This window comes from Tiliqua scincoides, chromosome 9, assembly GCF_035046505.1.
Source record: "Tiliqua scincoides isolate rTilSci1 chromosome 9, rTilSci1.hap2, whole genome shotgun sequence".
Classification (NCBI taxonomy): domain Eukaryota; kingdom Metazoa; phylum Chordata; class Lepidosauria; order Squamata; family Scincidae; genus Tiliqua; species Tiliqua scincoides.
The window spans coordinates 43,122,815-43,142,464 of NC_089829.1; positions in this window are offsets into that span (position 1 = coordinate 43,122,815).

Here is a 19,650-nt window from a genome sequence, read left to right on the forward strand (position 1 = left end):
CAGTCCCGTGGCTTGCGCCCAAGAAAAACAAGATCTGGGTGAAGGGAGGGGAACAAGGGCCGTGATAACTGCAACACATGCCAAAATTACAAGCACACCAGCCAGCTCTGTGGCCAACTCAAACATCTCTGCAAATGTGGAGGGCTGTGTTGGGGCCCACCTGGCACCAGCTGTGCAGAAGTAGGTCAGGCACAGAGTAACCCTTTGGTCACATTCTCTTAGCTAGCATCCCTCAAGGCCAAGCTTTTATAGTCCTGCAGCACATTATACGTTTGGAAACAATTGTGCCAAAGCAGACCCAGAAGTCTTGCGGCAGTTCTTTATATGGAATGTGGCTTCCCACAGTGACGTAGCCTGTAAAACGTCCTTTGTTGTTTTGCATGTCAAACCAAGCCTGTGCATTCCTCGAGCGGCCTGGGACTCATTTTCAACACAATGCTGACTGTTCTAACCAGACCCTACCCATGGCTGGACCAAGAAAGTAGCACAGTGGGTATTTTTGGCTCTTTAGAATGCCATTTAGAATGCATCTTCCACAGACAAAGGGATGAGAGAGACATACATGTTGGCAACCTTCAGTCTCGAAAGACTATGGTATCGCGCTCTGAATGGTGGTTCTGGAACAGCGTCTAGTGTGGCTGAAAAGGCCAATTCGGGAGTGACAATCCCTTCCATACCAGGAGCAAGTGCAGTCTGTCCCTGGTCTGTCTCCCTGGCTATGGGCCTTCCTTCTTTGCCTCTTTGCCTCAGACTGTTGGCCAAGTGTCTCTTCAAACTGGAAGAGGCCATGCAGCACAGCCTGCCTCCAAGCAGAACGCTCAGAGGCCAGGGTTTCCCACCTGTTGAGGTCTACTCCTAAGGCCTTCAGATCCCTCTTGCAGATGTCCTTGTATCACAGCTGTGGTCTACCTGTAGGGCGCTTTCCTTGCACGAGTTCACCATAGAGGAGATCCTTTGGGATCCGGCCATCATCCATTCTCACAGCATGACCGAGTGAAGTGGCAGTGTACATGGTTCTGTGTTTGACCTTCAGCATTTCAATGTGGGTCATGGAAACTGTGTGCCTTCTGAGTGGAGAATTTTGCGTGGACACCATGCTCATTGATGCAGATAAATGCTGCTAGTGTGGGGAGCAGGTCATGGAGAGGATCAAAGCGCACCAGCATAGCCCTGAACGTTGCTAACTAACATTGGAGTGCAGTGTGCCATCCATGGGCTCAGCATCAAGATTTGAATATCCACAGATGCTGAGCCCACGTCTAGAGGGCCTTGGAAGACCTTCTGGATGCAGGCCTCCCCATGCCTCAGAAGGCCTCCCAGATGTTTGCAGCGTGAACAGAAGTGCCTTCCAGTCATGTCCAGGAGGCTTCTGAGGAGGCCAAAAGGCAACGTACAACGCATGACCTCCAGAGGTCTGGGCGTGGTCCCCAGAGTTCATTATCTGGATTTTGATATCGAGGGTCCCAGAACAGATCTCCTGCAGACACTGAGGGCCCACCCACTGTGTGTCCACACTGAGGTAGCCTCTGAGAAGGGTTTATTTTCTTTCTTCTTGGCTGCCTCTCTGACTCCCCCTCCGCTTCTAATCTCCTTTCAATTATCCATTATGTTCCTAGATATGAGACTGTTTCTCCCACCACAAAAGCTCCATTGAGCAGTTTATTACTTATGTAGCCTTTGCTGGCCTGTGAGGCAAACATGAATGTCAGCTCTATATGGAAATAAATGTGTCTGGTTGACATTGATTCGGCACGGTGTGTGTGTGTGGAGGGGAAGGCCCATGATTTACCGACAAACATTTCCATGATTTCATAATGAAGATGAATGAGTCTCTGGTTTTCTTTTGTTTATTGATTTTTTTCCACCATCCTTTCATAGGCTCTTAAAGCCTTTTGTTTAAGTTTAAAATAACTTTTTTCCCAACAGGTTCATATTAATATTCCTTGATGCTTGGAGATTGCATGAAGTGGCTGATACACATTCCGCCCCTTTCTCAACTATTTTCTGTGCCTTTGACAATGGGGGTGACCTTTTCTGCTGTTTGATCTGATGATTTTTTATTTAAATTATTTATTTTCTGCCTTTCCTTCCAAGTCATCGGAGTGCTCATTTTCTTGGGGTGGGGGCATTTGCATTCCCTTTGGCCAGATGCCACTAAAGGCAAGGTATGGGAAAGGCAGGATTAGAAGTGCAATGCGCACAGTCTAGGCCACACTGGACATATTCCCAGACCCCCACCCCCGCACACATGCATGAACAAAACGGACCAGATGAATGCAGCAAAAAATTTTCCTGCTTGCCTCCATATATATTTTTCCCCAAAATGTGTTTTTTCTCCCTCTCCCCCCCAAAAGGAGAAAATCAGCAGAAAATATAGGAAAAAGGAATTTTGAAGATACATCTTTTTAACTGCTTTGAAAGATAGCTATTTTTAGTTGAAAAATAGCGAACAGCTACAGCCAGCTGGGCAAGCCAAGTCCAGCATCAATTACTTGAGTGCCGGTTACACTCAAGGTGGTGTAGGCTTGTCCAAGAAGGTTGCTGCTGGAACCTGTGCTGATAGATCACTTGGTTATTGCCAGGTCAGGTGCTCACCTTGAGCCCTTCCTTGACTGAACCCAGCCTGACTGAGAGAGAGCACCCAGTTCCTGCAGCTACTGCTACTCTCATGTCCTCATTCGCCAGGAATGTATGGAGGGGAGGGGTGTCTACTCATCTAGTTCCCCTTTTTGACCCACTGCCTTGTCTTTTCAAATCAAGATGGGAGGCAAGAAGGAGGTGTCTGGTGATGGGAAGGGAGAGGAAGGTGTGATGGCAGTAGAAGCAGGTGGCAACAGGAGGATGCTATGGTGGGCGTTACAGTCTAAGGGGTCGTAAACCACTCCAGATCCCCTCAACCTGGGGTGAATTTTATGGCACACTTCCAACTTGCTGTCTCACACCTCAGTGAGTTAGGTGTGCAACTTCCAATTAGGTTTTCCAAGTAATTACATCTCTTAGGTGTGTGATAATTAGAGAGATGATTCTACTGTGCTTTAATGTTTCTGCTGTTCCCAACCAATCTTGGATGCCAAACCAAATCAGAGAGAGTTGAGTAGAGTTCTTAACACATAAATCAACTGAGAACAGTTTTCCAATGCAGAGTCCCACTGATTAGCACCTAGCACTGGCTCACAGGGAGTCCTGGGTTTTCTCAAGGGAACAGCCCTTGCCAGACCAAATTTCATTGCCTCTGCTCTGGAACAACCAGTTTCCTCAGCCTCTGGAAAAAGACCGGGGCCTACAGATGTACAGACAGCACTTGGGACTTAACAGACTAAAAACAATAAAACTAACTTCCTAAGACTTACTAGGTCTTAACACTAGTCTTCATCCTATCTTGTTATATCTGGCTAGACAGGAGTCCATGATGAGAAATGGTGCAGGTCCAGCCTTGTTATACACAGATTTTTTACTCACGGATTTGACTCAACACGAATGGCCCCTGCAAATGAGAAGGAATGTGCTGATCCCTGGAGAAGGGGAAAAATGCATCCCTTTAAAATCAGTTTAAAAAACTGAACAGTCCTTTACCAATAGCCTCCTTAATGAGAGAGAGGGCAGCTGGCTGACAATCCATCAATCCTTCTCTCTCCAGTGGACCCCTCCCTTCCCCCTGAGCATGTGAATGAAAGGTGATCACATTGCATGGGTGAAGGGAGGGGCTGAGTGAAGCACTTTTGTAAGCACTTGGAGGAGGACTGATTGATGGGTTGTCTTCTTAATGACTCTTATCTTACATCACAAAGGTCAGCAAGGTTGTTTTTAAAACACTGGAGCAAAGAAACTTTGTTTTTTAAATTGATTTGCTATAGTGTGTTTTTTGCCATCCACATGAGTGCTTGGAACGGAACCCTCAGGAATAATGAGGCTCAACCTCTAGTCACACCCCCTCCTAAAAAGTGGAGTACTTTTTATACCTTTCTCCCAGTTTGCAACCTATAGGACCTCAGTTCCAGCTGAAGCTTCTAGAACAGTGTTCCTCAAACTGTGGGTCAGGACACATGAGGTGGGTTGCAAGCCAATTTCAGGTGGGTCCCCATTCATTTCAATATTTTATTTTTAATCTATTAGACTTGATGCTCCCATGGTGTGTGACTGCATTTGGGGAAATGTTACAGATCTGTACTTGTAACAGGCTACTTACTTTTCATGTGCTTTTAACAATGATAGTAAATGGGACCTACTCCTGGGTTGTGTGGGTAGGATTGTAGCCTAGGATTGTTACAAATTTTCCTGCTTGATAATGTCACTTCCGGTCATGACATCAATTCCAGTGGGTCCTGAGAGATTCTCATTCTAAAAAGTGGGTCCTGGAGCTAGAAGGTTACAACTGCAACTCACTCCTGCCCCTTCCATATAGAAAACACAGCTGGAGTGCATCAGTAATCAAAGGTGTTTTTGAATAATTAAAACAAGCTATGCAGAGCTAGTCTCTTAGCCACACAGATTTTGGTATGGATGCTCCCAATTCCAAATAAAGCATGCTAATGAGCTGCTTTCCCACAGCAGGAACATGGCTAGGTCCAAGATGGCATCAGGCAGAAGCCTTCTTTATAATACTTAAACCAGACTTACATCTTTGTGTTACAATGGGGGGGGGGGGAGGGTGGCAGAATTGTCCCCATTTTGTACTCCTGCTCAAATTGGGCCTTGCCTGACTCTGGGAAATGCAATCCCCTGCAGAAGTTGATTTTCACCAGTGAATATGACAAAATAGGCTTGCCGAGACCTGCTCTGCGGGGAAGGTTAGACGACTTTAACCAACAAGGGCAAGAATAATGGGCATTTCATTGTGTGCTATATCCAGTGGAGATTCCTTGGTGCCTCCAACTTCTTCATACATGGGTACAACATCATGCACTAACTTCTGCTACTCCAAATTGCCTATGAGATGCTTTTTAAAAAATATGTTAGCTACTTTTACAGGGATTTAAAGCATATCCATATCATACAAATACTCATCAACCATTAACCAACAAACATTCCCTCCCCAGATATTCTGAAGTGTCTGCAGAGCAAATGCTCTCCTTTCTTTTTTGCCAAGTAACTGAAACCAGCTTTCATGTACATTCCATTGCCTGCTGTGGGATTTTATTTGCTTTCTTTGAACAAATTATTGTTAGCTTGCACCTCTAAAGGGATGGGATTTTTTTCTTCTTCTTCTCTCCCCTTCCAGTGTTTTTCAATTTATTTTGACGGACACAGTGAATCATGTGCTGTCATCCTGTTTACTCCTCATTGTTAAGGTCAGCAATCAAGATTTCATGTCATTGGTGGCTGGTTAGTTTTGATACTTCCAGCATCTCATGCGCGCTCGCTGATATTTCTTCTGGTAGATGTGCCGACTGAAAGGAAAGGACAAATAGCCTTGCTATCAGTCTTCATTTGAAATTGCAATTATATTTTCTTCTCTCTCTCTCTCTCTCTTACTCACACACACACACACACACACGCACACACGCACACACACACACCCCTGCCTATGTGCACAATTCACCATGTGAAGAGGACCTTCAGCACACCGAGGTCCTCTCCTCCAGGTGTTAATTTCTATACTGAAGGAACAGCTGCAATGGACTTTGATGGTGACTATTTATTATACTCCCTGGCTTTTTTCAGGATTGGGAAGACAGAAAACTTAATACATAGATAATCCCAGAATCCATATAATATGTATATTTTGCTGCTCATTAGACACTCGAATGCCCCAATTATTACTTGCAAAATAGATATAAAGATGTATTGAGATTTGGACCATTTAAATATAAGCTCCCAAAAATCACTCAAAAAAAGCAAAGCACATAAAAGACAAAAGACCCATCATATCAATGCTGACAAGTAAAGCAGATCAGATTAAAGAATAAATGTTTGGTTCTTATCTCTTAGACTTGGTGAAATCTGGGTTTATCTGCCAAGAGACAGCTATATTTGTGCTTCAAAATCCAAACATCTGTTTCCAGGCAATGTTTTCCTTTTTTTTTTTTTATTATGAACCTTCCTCCCAACCCAGCATCTGTGCTATAATTCCGCTCAGAGCTCCAAAGATCTTTATGCAGACAAAGACTTGACAAGAGAAATTGCCTTGGTAGCAAATTTGCACAGATGCGTCTGAACACAAAAAGGGAGAGAATGGACAAAGCAAGTGTTGGGTGCGAAATGACAACACACAACGTTGCCTCAATCCTTCTTCTTAATTTACAGGTGCATCTTTCCTCTGGTCTGCCACGGATACAACCTACACTGCTTCCTTGCCTGACTCCATGCACTGTTTCATCCAAAAATGCAAGTGCAGGATTTTTGGTTTGATTTTTACAGGCACTGCACGAAGCGTTCATAGGATTGAAGACTGAAAGCAGTGGTTCCCAAACCTTTCTGACTGGTGTCTCCCTTGACCTATCTGGCCATTGGCTGTGGCTCCCCATTAGGGCTACATACATTGTATAAGGCAGCAAGTTTTTTGCAAGGATTCCGTGGCTCCCCTGACTGGTTTCCACAGCTTCCGAGGGGAGCCATGGCTCAGTTTGGGAACCACTGCCTTAAAGTGTATCTGCTGTTGGGGAAAGATCTGTGAATATCCGAAGGGGAAACATTGCCTGAAAAGAAAACAAAAACAAAAACAGGGCAGAAGTAAATACAATAGTTTGAGAATGTTTGTCAGCAGCAGTGTGACCTAATGTTGCCTCTTGTCCGTGGCCACTGCACAATTCCCTAAAAATGCCAGTGCTTATGGCATCCTCGTGGTGTTTCTTCAATTGCAAAAGGGTCCAGAGGGTAGAGCCTCTGTCTGCCTGAAGATAACATCCACTAGGTCACCAGTTCGAGGCCACCGGCACCGTGCGACCTTGGAGCAGCTGACAAGCTGAGCCGAGTTATTCCATCTGCTCTGAGCGTGGGAGGATGGAGGCCAGAATGCGAAGCCAGATCGGAATGAAACACCTGAATTGTTGTGGCTCTTGAAAGAAAGAACCTTCTTTCAAATTGTAAAAATCCCTATTTAAATAGGGATTTAGATAAAGCCTGCCTATGTAAACCGCCTTGAATAAAGTCTTGAATAAAGACCAAGAAAGGCGGTATATAAATACCTGTTGTTGTTGTTGTTGTTGTTGTTACAATTTGAATGGAGGAGCTCCTTTTTTGCATCATCCTTGTCAATCAAACTAACGTCCTGGGTCCCACATTTTTAAGAATGATATTGCTAGGCTGAAGCAGGTTCAGGTGAGGCCAGCAAAGATGATGAGAGGTCTGCAGATGAACTCTCTGAAGACATATCATATGGAAGATGGAGCTGATGCACTCTGGTGGCTCTGAGCACAACTAGAACCACTGGGTCAAGATTACAGGGATACAGGTGTTGCCTTTACCAATCAATTTAGATTTGATCCAAGAATTCCCTATGTAAGACTACCTGGTATTATGCAATATTAGCTTCTCCCTTGTTGGAGGTTTTCACTGGGCAGCCATCAGGCAGGGGTGCTGTTGTAGGTGCCTGCACTGTGAAGGGGGTTGGACTAGATCACCCCCAAGCTCCCTTCCAACTCTAACATTCTACAAGGCTATGAAATGGGGAGCGTGTGTAACCATCCTCTTTGTATCGATCCAGCAGCACAAACTGCACTTGTGTGGGTTAATGATCCCTCTCCTTCAATCGTCTTATTGATAAAAGGAAGCCTCATTTAACTTGAGCTCAATCAGTTCTGGGAGGGAGGGGGCTTGGAGGTAGAATGGAAGTGTCACACTCTGTGTCTTGGCAGTGGAGACTGCTTCTCATGTGGAAGTGGATTTACTGCTACTGTCGTGCAAGTAAGCAAGGCAACCTTTTACTATCCAACAGCTGATGATAATCTTAGCAAAAAAGCATGGGGCTCCCTTGACACTCTGGTGCCAAGCTATATTCTGAGTAGATGAAGGCCTTGATGCTTGTACAAATCATCCAACTTGCCAGCAGTTTTATTAAGGACCGGGGTGGGGGAGGGGAGAAGAAAAGGAAGACATCTACTTTTCTGGTCCTCAAGATAGATTCTCTTTGTGGTCCATTGGTAGGAACAAATGTGGAAGGGAAGAGTTATCAGTTATTGGACACTATTGCAAATCACTCCCTGCTTTATAGACATAGGCCTGGGCTTACTTAGACTTTAAACAAATGGATTTGCCACCATGTGAATATAATGGGTCCTCCACACCACCTTCTCTTGATGTGTAACCCTTGTACCATTCCTTCCTTGATTACCTCTCCACTGAAGCTGCTGTCAGCCTGGCTGCAGATACCCCAGAAAGCAAGTCTTCCCTGCTCCACACCCAGTGGTCCTCAGGGGGTAACACACTTCCCCAGCACCAAGGGCAGTGACATCGTGATGTCACACGCCATTATGTCACTTGATGTCACTTCTGGGTTCTCCCCAGACGTGGGGCACTTATGGCAGCATCTCCCCTTCAAGGAGCCTCCACAGGAGAAGGCATGGAGGGCACAAAGTCACCAGCACCCCTTCCAGAATGAGAACGGAGCTTGAGGCAGTCATGCGCCCTCCTTAGTATAGTGCCCAGACCAGATGCCCCTTAGGTTCCACCCTAGTTATGCCTCTGGTAGTACTTTTAGTTGGAGGAGGTGGGATTTCAATTGCATGCCTTTAGGAGTTAGGTCAGGGGTGTCCAAAGTTTTCGGCAGGAGGGCCACATAATCTCTCTGACACTGTGTCGGGGGTCGGAGAACAAAAGAACTAATTTACATTTAAAATTTGAAAAAATTTACATAAGTTTACATAAATTAATATACTAGAGGTGGAACTTGCACGATTGACTGAAGGTCTTACAATAGCTCAAGGCCTATAAAAGGCCTTGCACAAAGCAAGGCTGGCCTTTTCTTTGCTGCCGCTACTGCATCACAGATGTGAAACAGCAAGCAGTGGAGGGAGCCCTCATCCTACAGCTAACGCAAGAGGTCAAATAGTCGCCCTCACTCTGAGAGCAGTTGCATTGGGCCAGTGCAGGCTCCAGCAAATTTCTGGAGGGCCAGAGGCTCATTGGGGACTGGGGTGTCTCTGAGGGCCACATTGGGAGTCCTCGAAGGCCGCAAGTGGCCCCAGGGCCGGGGTTTGGGCACCCCTGAGTTAGATGAACAAATATTCAGGCAAAGTAAAAGGTAGTTTCTGATGTTGCTACTGAGCTGTTGCCTTTTCTGAAAAGCTAAACCGGAACAGCTCAGGTTTTGCCTTGGATGGGTGACCCACTGGTATGAGCAGAGGAATTGGAGGGGTCAGCTGGCAAGAATGGATAACATCTTGACAACCAGCCTGACACATGATTTGCAGCTGCCTGAGGAAGTTTGGACTGTGTAAGGGACAGTGCAGAGCCAGGATGACAATTGCACTATGAAAGGCGACACCTGGAGAAATGGAGAGTTCTAGGAGTTTTGTCCTAGAATAATACTTGTAAAAACCCAACTTGAAAAATGGGGTTTATGGTCAGCCTGCCTATTTAAACTGCCTTGAGTGTATGAGAAAGGCAGCACATAAATAAATAAAAATAAATTTAAGGATTTCTGAACATGGATCTCCTGCACTATGTTTCTTTTGTTCCATTTTTCTTCTTAGATTAATCATGGTGCTGTTTCCCCAAAACATGTTGCTGTCTAGCTTTGAAAAATTACTGCTCTGTGCTACTGTTGCTTCCCCAGGACCAAACCCACAGTGAAGAAGGCTGTGGGACCAGTTCTCAGGAACAGCATGGCCCCAGGATTCTTGCCGTGGATGATGGACTGCAGCAGAATGTTGACAAAATGGTAACACGATGCATTTCCAACACACTTCCTAATAGAAAAGGAACGAAGGGGCAGAGTTTTAAAAGACGGAGATGAGGTTTTTCTTCTCAGTAAATGGGAGGGGGCACCATTTGGTGCTCTGCTTCAGGGAGCAAAACATCATGGGTCATCACTGGGTTTAATGGAATATGTGTGTGAGCGCTGCTTTTTTTCTTTAATGAGGAATGCTTCTGCACAATGGGAAGTATCTTGGGAGAGGCTTGTTCTGCTAACGTTTTTGGAACTGAACACAGCACTGTGGGCAAAGCTCGTCACAGATATAGCAAGCTGGGCTCAACGCATTTGAGGTTTGAAATCTGAGCCACTAACTGATGGCTTGGAGTCCTTCGCGTTCCTAAATAGCAAACCACCCTCTTTTGACATCCTCCAAGGGAATACGTTAGTGGTTTCACGCTCCTCTCTTATACATCTGTAATCAGCATTTGATCCTTGGCTCTATATTATCCACATTGCACAAAGGATATAAAAATAACCAAGGGTTAGCTGGGTAGCTCTTCATGGAAAACGAACTGGGGCCACCTCCTTAGTTAATGTCAATGGGGATCATTCTGTTAATAGGGATGATTCCAAAATGCTTTTCTGGATTTTTCCCCAAATTTCCAAGTTCCAAATTACCTTTCCTTGCAGCCTTTCACTTTCAAAACATTAAGAATCCTGGTGTTATTGCCAAGCTCTAGAACAGTGCTTTCCAAACCTCAGCCCACGGGCCAGATCCAGGGTTTGTGAAAAGCCCTCCCCCATAAGCAACACTTACCGTTTTGCATCCCTGTGCCCAGATCAGCTTGAAAGAAACACAGGGCTGCAGCAGAACGGTAAGCGCTGCTCAGGAATGGGGAGGGCTTTTTCAGGTCCTAGCAGTTTCCAGTTTGGAGACTGCTGCTCTAGAAGACCAACCCCACAATGAAGAGTGATGATGCAGCTATGGCTTAGGAAGAATCAGTTGTCATCCCCTGTCCACTACGCTGCCGGCAAGTCATCTCATCACTCTTACCACCTCCTTATCCCCCTCCTACTGCACATGATCACCTTCCCTCCTTTCCCCTTCTCTTGCCTCAATCCTTCCTCCTTGCCACGTGCACCATATTGAAAAGAAGAATGATGAAACAGAAATAGGAAGCCTAGAGCTGTGTTTCCCAAACTGTGGGTCGGAACCCATCTGTGGATCCCAAAAAGTTGCGAAATGTTTTTGAAACATTTTTATAAAACTATTTTACAAGCATCCTTGCCCAGTTTGCAGAAGAAAATCATTAGCTTGATCTTTTTTTTATCGTGGGTCATCATAGATCATGTTAAAAAGTGGGTCCCAGTGCTAAAAGGTTTGGGAAGCACAGGTATGAGCATCTGACTTACTGATGAACACTGGTTAAACCATGCATAAAGCCAGGGGTGCCCAAACCCCAGTCTGGGGGTCATTTGTGGCCCTTAGCGACTCCCAATGTGGCCCACGGGAAGCCCCCAGTCTCAAGTGAGCCTCTGGCCCTCTGAAGACCATGCTGGCCTAACGCAGTTGCTCTCTGTGTGTGATGGTGACTGTTCAACCTCTTGTGTGAGTTGTGGGATGAGTGCTCCCTCCACTGCTTGCTGTTTCACATCTGTGATGCAGCAGTGGCAGTGAAGGAAAGGCCGGCCTTGCTTTGTGCAAGGCCTTTTATAGGCCTTGAGCTATTGAGAGACCTTCATTCATTCATATAAGTTCCATCTCTAATATATTTATTTTTGTAAATTTATTCAAATTTATTCAAACTTGAAATATAAATTGATTTTTTTTCCGCAGCCCTCGACACTGTGTCAGAGAGATGATGTGGCCCTCCTGCCAAAAAGTTCGGACACCCCTGCATAAAGCTAATGCATATAATTCCAACAAGAGTTCTTTCTTTGACCTTGTAGCAATTCAACAAGGTGCACTGTGTATGGCTGTTGCAGAGGGAGAAACAGAAATGGATTGATGGAATTCAGAGCTGCAGAAAAAGGCATTTCAGAAGTTATGCTAGTTCTACAGAAATTCAAAAAGATCACAAAGTGAAGAAGACAGAAGCCACAGAACAATAACGGAAGGGAACAGCACTTGTGCCTCCCTATTACAATTAGAGGAATTTGCATAAGCTTGGGATCTGACCTTCTACAACTTCTCCACCCACAACCCCAGGTTCCCGTGTTCCAAACAGCAGAACATTCACAAAGCTCACTTTTGTTTCCACTTCTTTGCTTTGACTGTACAGTGATTGCTCGTAAAACCTATTTTAGGCTTTATTAAGTTCAGGAACATGATAACTTTCTTTTCTCTTGATGAAGAATTGAATTGCCCTTTAAAACACCCACATTGCTACTTGAGAGAAGGGGAAAAAATGTCTCTGGGAAGCAACTCCAAAATTTCAAAAGCTTCTAAATAGATGCAATTCAGACGAGGGGTTGAACAGATGGAGCACCCCTGCATTTTTTTTTTTACATCTCTTTGCTGCTACATATTGTACATCAATCCTTCCACAACTATTATAAAGACTCTATAAACCACCAGTGATCTCTGCTTCCCAAGGAAGCCAAAGCCAGGAAATGCCATAGCCCTTGAAACTGCTGTCAGGGACTCCTTACAAAAGAATTAAAAACAAGCCTATATATCAGAGGTGGCCAAACTGCAGCACACGAGTCACATGTGACTCTTTGGGTGCAATCCTAACCCATGGGTTAGCCTGGCACAAGTCACCTGTGCTGATCCGGGGGTGTCAGGAGTTGTGCTGGCCTCCCCGTACCAGATCCAGGCCCAGCAGGGTCTGGGGTCTGGGGAGGCGTGGGAAGGGAGGTCACAGGGAGGAGACATTTTGGAGTGGGGGGAGGGAGGGCAGTGGGCGTTCCCAGGGGCAGGTGGGTAGGGAATGGTAGGTGGATCCTGACCCTGTTCCCAGGCGGCGCAGAGCAGCCTCTAGCTGCTCACTTCTACTTGGATCTGCATCACCTCCTGAAGTGACGCAGATGCAAGTAGACCCATTGGGGCCAGCGCAGTGTGACACTGGGTTAGGGAAAGTTTTCCCATTGCCTTGGGTTGCACCACTTCTGGCCCCAAACCGGTGCCACTTTTGGCACCAAACTTGCGCTGGATACTGCCTGCCCGCTCCAGCACAAGTTAGGATTGGGCTGCCCAACATATGGTGTGTGACTCATGGAAATATTTAAGCTGATTTCCATTTTGCATCACAATTAATATAAAAGTTAAATTTTTTTAAAAAAATAAGTTTTATATGATTTAGGGCGCAATCCTAACCCACTTTCCAGCACTGACATAAGGGCAACACAGCTCCGAGGAAAGAAACAAACATTCCCTTACTTTGAGGAGGCGCGTGGTCGGTCTGTGGAACTCCTTGCCACAGGATGTGGTGCTGGCGTCTAGCCTAGATGCCTTTAAAAGGGGATTGGACGAGTTTCTGGAGGAAAAATCCATTATGGGGTACAAGCCATGATGTGTATGCGCAACCTCCTGATTTTAGGAATGGGTTAAGTCAGAATGCCAGATGTAGGGGAGGGCACCAGGATGAGGTCTCTTGTTATCTGGTGTGCTCCCTGGGGCATTTGGTGGGCCGCTGTGAGATACAGGAAGCTGGACTAGATGGGCCTATGGCCTGATCCAGTGGGGCTGTTCTTATGTTCTTATGAGGCCTCTGTGAGTGCCGCCCAACTGCAGGATGCAGCACACGCCCCATTGGCACCACTATGCCAGTGCCAGAAAGTGGGTTAGGATTTGGGCCTTACGGGTATAAACTGAGAGTCCATTGGGTTAAAGCAAAAATTTAATGTTCATGGAGATGAAATATATTTAAGAATTTAAAGGTTTAAATACCGCAGCTCTCAAACATCTATAGTTTATTGTATGTGGCTGTCGTGTTTAAACAAGTTTGGCCACCCCTGCTATATATATAGTATATCAAAAATGTAACAGCAGTAGCTAAAACCAATATTACAGCAGGGTAGGAGTGTGTAGAACAATGCAGAAAACTCTATAGAAAACACGTAAGAAGAGTTAGTATTGTATTCAAAATCATAAGAACATAAGAACAGCCCCACTGGATCAGGCCATAGGCCCATCTAGTCCAGCTTCCTGTATCTCACAGCGGCCCACCAAATGCCCCAGGGAGCACACTAGATAACAAGAGACCTCATCCTGGTGCCCTCCCTTGCATCTGGCATTCTGACATAGCCCATTTCTAAAATCAGGAGGTTGCACATACACATCAAGGCTTGTAACCCGTAATGGATTTTTCCTCCAGAAACTCGTCCAATCCCCTTTTAAAGGCGTCCAGGCCAGACGCCATCACCACTGTGGCAAGGAGTTCCACAGACCAAGAATCAAGAAAATCAAGAAAAAGTGAGACAGACTCAAACTGGGTTTACTTGAAATAATCCAGTCACACTTAAGCTAGATGGAGGGGGAATTTTATAGCTAAAAACACTTCTGAGAAAGGGAGGGAGCATACTGAGGAGGTATGTAGGCAGACTTCCCAGAGGAACCCAGGAGTAGGAAATGGAAGTGTGAGGGTTTGGGGCAAGGACGAAGAGGGAATGTCTCAGCAATTCAAACCATGGGAGAAGCTGTGACTGTGGACAGTACTGTCCACTGAACCAAAGGCAGAGGGTGAGCCTAGAAACTAGCTGTGAATGCCTTTCATTCATTTGTAGAGGGAACTACAGCCATCCTGGCCTGTGGATCTGTTTGCCTCTTGCCATCAACTGGCCCAGATCGCTGCTCTCACAGCAGGTGCCAAGTCCCAGGTCCATGTGTATGAATACGCCCATCCTGCGTATTCATTAATTAATCCTGATTAATTAAAAGAGATTAATCAGAATAAAATATTGACTGTCAAACATTACGTGGACAATCTTCTTCACATCTATGGCCTGATCCAGTGGTGCTGTTCTTATGTTCTTACATGTCACCGATAACCACAGTTCAAGACATGGCAGGATGTGGAAATGTCCTCCTTCCCCTATATTAACAGATGGGTAGATTCATATGGGAAAAGATGGTCCTTCAGGTCTCTTGTTCTTGAGGCATTTAGAGCTTTAAAGGCAATCACAAGTACTTGGAAACACACTGGTGGGTAATGCAGTTGATGTAGTCAGGTCAAGAAGTTAGGAGGGCAGTGGTATAGCTAAGCCAGGGCCAAGGGAATCCATGCTCCCTCCCCATTGTGGAGTGGCAGTATTTCTCTGTCTCTGCTGGGGAAAAGGGGGTGACAGCACTTACTGTGGTTGTGTGGCAAATGCAGCAAAATGCATACAATCCATGTAAGGCTGCAAATGGAGCTGTTTCTGGGGCCAGGGCTATACAACTGCACAGGCACAGGGGGTAACATGATGATGTAGGGGGCATCATCGCATCACTCAGTTCCGGGTACCTGATTCCCCAGTAGTACCTGGTACAGTTCTGGGTACCTGACCCCCTGACCACAGATCTCTCTTTTCAGCAAATGCATTTACCACCTTGGGAAGATGTGGAGAGAGAGAGCGCGCGCATCAATGTTCTGACGTTACCCAGCATTACTAAGAAAAAATAAGACATTACATTACAATGGGCCATAAAGCATAATTCAGAACAATACACTTGGAAGAGGATGAAGTTTTTTGGTATGTTTGGGGTTCTTTTCCTCATGTAACAGTACAACCTAAATACATACACACATTCACAGAGCCTCCGTAATGCTGACTGGCTTAATGATGTTCATAATCTCCATTTCAAACTGAACTCCAAAAGGGAAAAAAAAGTGAGGTTTCCTAACTCTGAGAGAGAGAGAAAGGAGAGAGAGAGAGAGAGTGCACAAGGACAATAAAGAGCAATGGCGGTGGAAATTCAGTCGTTGTCCTTTAAAACACCAGAGACACCACCGAATGTCTGTGATCAGAAGATTTACTTGAATATTTTTCATGACTGCCAAGCTCCCAAACCATCCCGCCTCAGCTTCCTTCAGCCGATTCTGTTTCATTCCTTTTATGGCAAAGCAGAATACTGAGAACATATGGAGCATCTGAACTCCTGCCAACAATTTAAATGACAAGGTTATAAATATATACACACACAAGGATATGCCCCCCCCTTTTAATGTATAGCTCTGCGGGTTTGAGCAAAAGCAGGCGCTAAATTAAACCATATAACTTGTTTAGTCATTAGCTCTATAGATTTATAGAGTTCTTGGGAATGCCTTGGTCTCATAAGAGAGAAACAGTGAGACTGAGGCAACCAAACTCTGAGAATTCTTTAAAATTAACTCCCCAGGAGGGGGAACAGAAGTACCGAGGCAACCAGAAGGGTCATGGAAAATTTCAGAAGTGTGCCTCATTTCCTTCGCTGCTTTTCTTAGGCACCGTATTTATGCAAAGAACTCTCTTTACAAGTAGAAGCCAGTACTCAATGTTTTATATTATTTTAGGATTTTAGATATGGAGGGGGGACATGATTGAGACATACAAAATTATTCAGGGGATGGACAGAGTGGATAGGGAGATGCTCTTTACACTCTCACATAATACCAGAACCAGGGGACATCCACTAAAATTGAGTGTTGGGCGGGTTAGGACAGACAAAAGAAAATATTTCTTTACTCAGCGTGTGGTTGGTCTGCGGAACTCCTTGCCACAGGATGTGGTGCTGGTGTCTGGCCTGGATGCCTTTAAAAGGGGATTGGACAAGTTTCTGGAGGAAAAATCCCTCTGGATGGTGAGGGAGGGAAAGGGGAGATAAAAGGAGACTTAGAGATGGCAGAGAAATTAAATGAGTTCTTTGCATCTGTCTTCACGGCAGAAGACCTCGGGCAGAAACCGCTGCCCGAACGGCCCCTCCTGACCGAGGAGTTAAGTCAGATAGAGGTTAAAAGAGAAGATGTTTCAGACCTCATTGATAAATTAAAGATCAATAAGTCACCGGGCCCTGATGGCATCCACCCAAGGGTTATTAAGGAATTGAAGAATGAAGTTGCAGATCTCTTGACTAAGATATGCAACTTGTCCCTCAAAACGGCCATGGTGCCAGATGATTGGAGGATAGCAAATGTCACGCCTATTTTTAAAAAGGGAAAGAGGGGGGACCCGGGAAACTATAGGCCGGTCAGCCTAACATCCATACCGGGTAAGATGGTGGAATGCCTCATCAAAGATAGGATCTCAAAACACATAGACGAACAGGCCTTGCTGAGGGAGAGTCAGCATGGCTTCTGTAAGGGTAAGTCTTGCCTCACCAACCTTATAGAATTCTTTGAAAAGGTCAACAGGCATGTGGATGCGGGAGAACCCGTGGACATTATATATCTGGACTTTCAGAAGGCGTTTGACACGGTCCCTCACGAAAGGCTACTGAAAAAACTCCACAGTCAGGGAATTAGAGGACAGGTCCTCTCGTGGATTGAGAACTGGTTGGAGGCCAGGAAGCAGAGAGTGGGTGTCAATGGGCAATTTTCACAATGGAGAGAGGTGAAAAGCGGTGTGCCCCAAGGATCTGTCCTGGGACCAGTGCTTTTCAACCTCTTCATAAATGACCTGGAGACAGGGTTGAGCAGTGAAGTGGCTAAGTTTGCAGATGACACCAAACTTTTCCGAGTGGTAAAGACCAGAAGTGATTGTGAGGAGCTCCAGAAGGATCTCTCCAGACTGGCAGAATGGGCAGCAAAATGGCAGATGCGCTTCAATGTCAGTAAGTGTAAAGTCATGCACATTGGGGCAAAAAATCAAAACTTTAGATATAGGCTGATGGGTTCTGAGCTGTCTGTGACAGATCAGGAGAGAGATCTTGGGGTGGTGGTGGACAGGTCGATGAAAGTGTCGACCCAATGTGCGGCGGCAGTGAAGAAGGCCAATTCTATGCTTGGGATCATTAGGAAGGGTATTGAGAACAAAATGGCTAGTATTATAATGCCGTTGTACAAATCGATGGTAAGGCCACACCTGGAGTATTGTGTCCAGTTCTGGTCGCCGCATCTCAAAAAAGACATAGTGGAAATGGAAAAGGTGCAAAAGAGTGCGACTAAGATGATTAAGGGGCTGGGGCACCTTCCTTATGAGGAAAGGCTACGGCGTTTGGGCCTCTTCAGCCTAGAAAAGAGACGCTTGAGGGGGGACATGATTGAGACATACAAAATTATGCAGGGAATGGACAGGGTGGATAGGGAGATGCTCTTTACACTTTCACATAATACCAGAACCAGGGGACATCCACTAAAATTGAGTGTTGGGCGGGTTAGGACAGACAAAAGAAAATATTTCTTTACTCAGCGTGTGGTCGGTCTGTGGAACTCCTTGCCACAGGATATGGTGCTGGAGTCTAGCCTAGATGCCTTTAAAAGGGGATTGGACAAGTTTCTGGAGGAAAAATCCATTATGGGGTACAAGCCATGATGTGTATGTGCAACCTCCTGATTTTAGAAATGGGTTATGTCAGAATGCCAGATGCAGGGGAGGGCACCAGGATGAGGTCTCTTGTTATCTGGTGTGCTCCCTGGGGCATTTGGTGGGCCGCTGTGAGATACAGGAAGCTGGACTAGATGGGCATATGGCCTGATCCAGTGGGGCTATTCTTATGTAAAAATCCATTACGGGGTACAAGCCATGATGTGTATGCGCAACCTCCTGATTTTAGAAATGGGCTCTGTCAGAATGCCAGATGCAAGGGAGGGCACCAGGATGAGGTCTCTTGTTATCAGGTCTGCTCCCTGGGGCATTTGGTGGGCCACTGTGAGATACAGGAAGCTGGACTAGATGGGCCTATGGCCTGATCCAGTGGGGCTGTTCTTATGTTCTTATGTTCTTAGGATTAAGAATATTTATTTGCCGCTTTTCACGAACAATTAGTTTGCAACGTGGTTTACATAGCTAAGAATAAATAGTTCCCTGTCCCCAAGGAGCTCACCATCTAAGAACATTGCAGAAGACACACCATGCTGGGGTGAAAAGAGACAGTTCTTCTCCCCTTGCTAAATATAAGAGGACAATAAAGCACATTTGCAGCACCCAGAAAGTAGGCTGTGTTGGCAGGGAGGCACGAGCCGATGGAGAGGCCTGTGCCACGCTGCCACTACTACATTCAGTGTCCCTGGCCACCAATGTAGTCAGATAAAGTGCCAAGAGGCGCAGGGGCATGGGGAAGGTGATGGCAGGGCAAGGGGCATCGGTGGGCATGAAGAGGGAGGAATGGGGGATAGATCAGGCCTAGAAGGGGGACAGGAACAGCCAAGGCAGCCTCCACCATATTCTAATCCCCCTCCTGGGCCAGACAGCCTTACACAGGACCACTAGGACTTCGCCAGCTAAATAGCTGGTGGAAATCCTAGAAGCCCCCATTGGGCAAACTGCGGCATTACTTGGGGTAATGGGGAAATATCTCCTTACCCCAAGGAGACCTCCAGCTGCCTCCTGAGCTGGGCTGGATACAGCACAGGCCATGCGGCCTGGCTGCGCCAGCACAGGTTAAGATTGGTCTGCCCCTCTTTAATCCATCAGATTCAATTTCATCAAAATCCTAGAAAGACAAGACAGCTTTATCGACAGGATAAGATCAAGCTCTGTGGGAGCTTGTGCTGTGTCTCTCCTGCATGCCTTGTGTTGTTCCCCATCTTTTATGAATGCCTTTTCACTTTGAAAACAAATCCTATGCACAGGATAGCAAAGGCTGTGAACTGCTGGGCCAGCCATGAAGACATCAGTAGAGTCACAGGCTATCTTACAGGACATCTGTCCATTCAGATTTGCATGCTGTGGGCTATGAATAGCTAGCACTTGAGCTGGATAAAATTAGTTCTCCCAGGAACTTATTTAAGAATAAT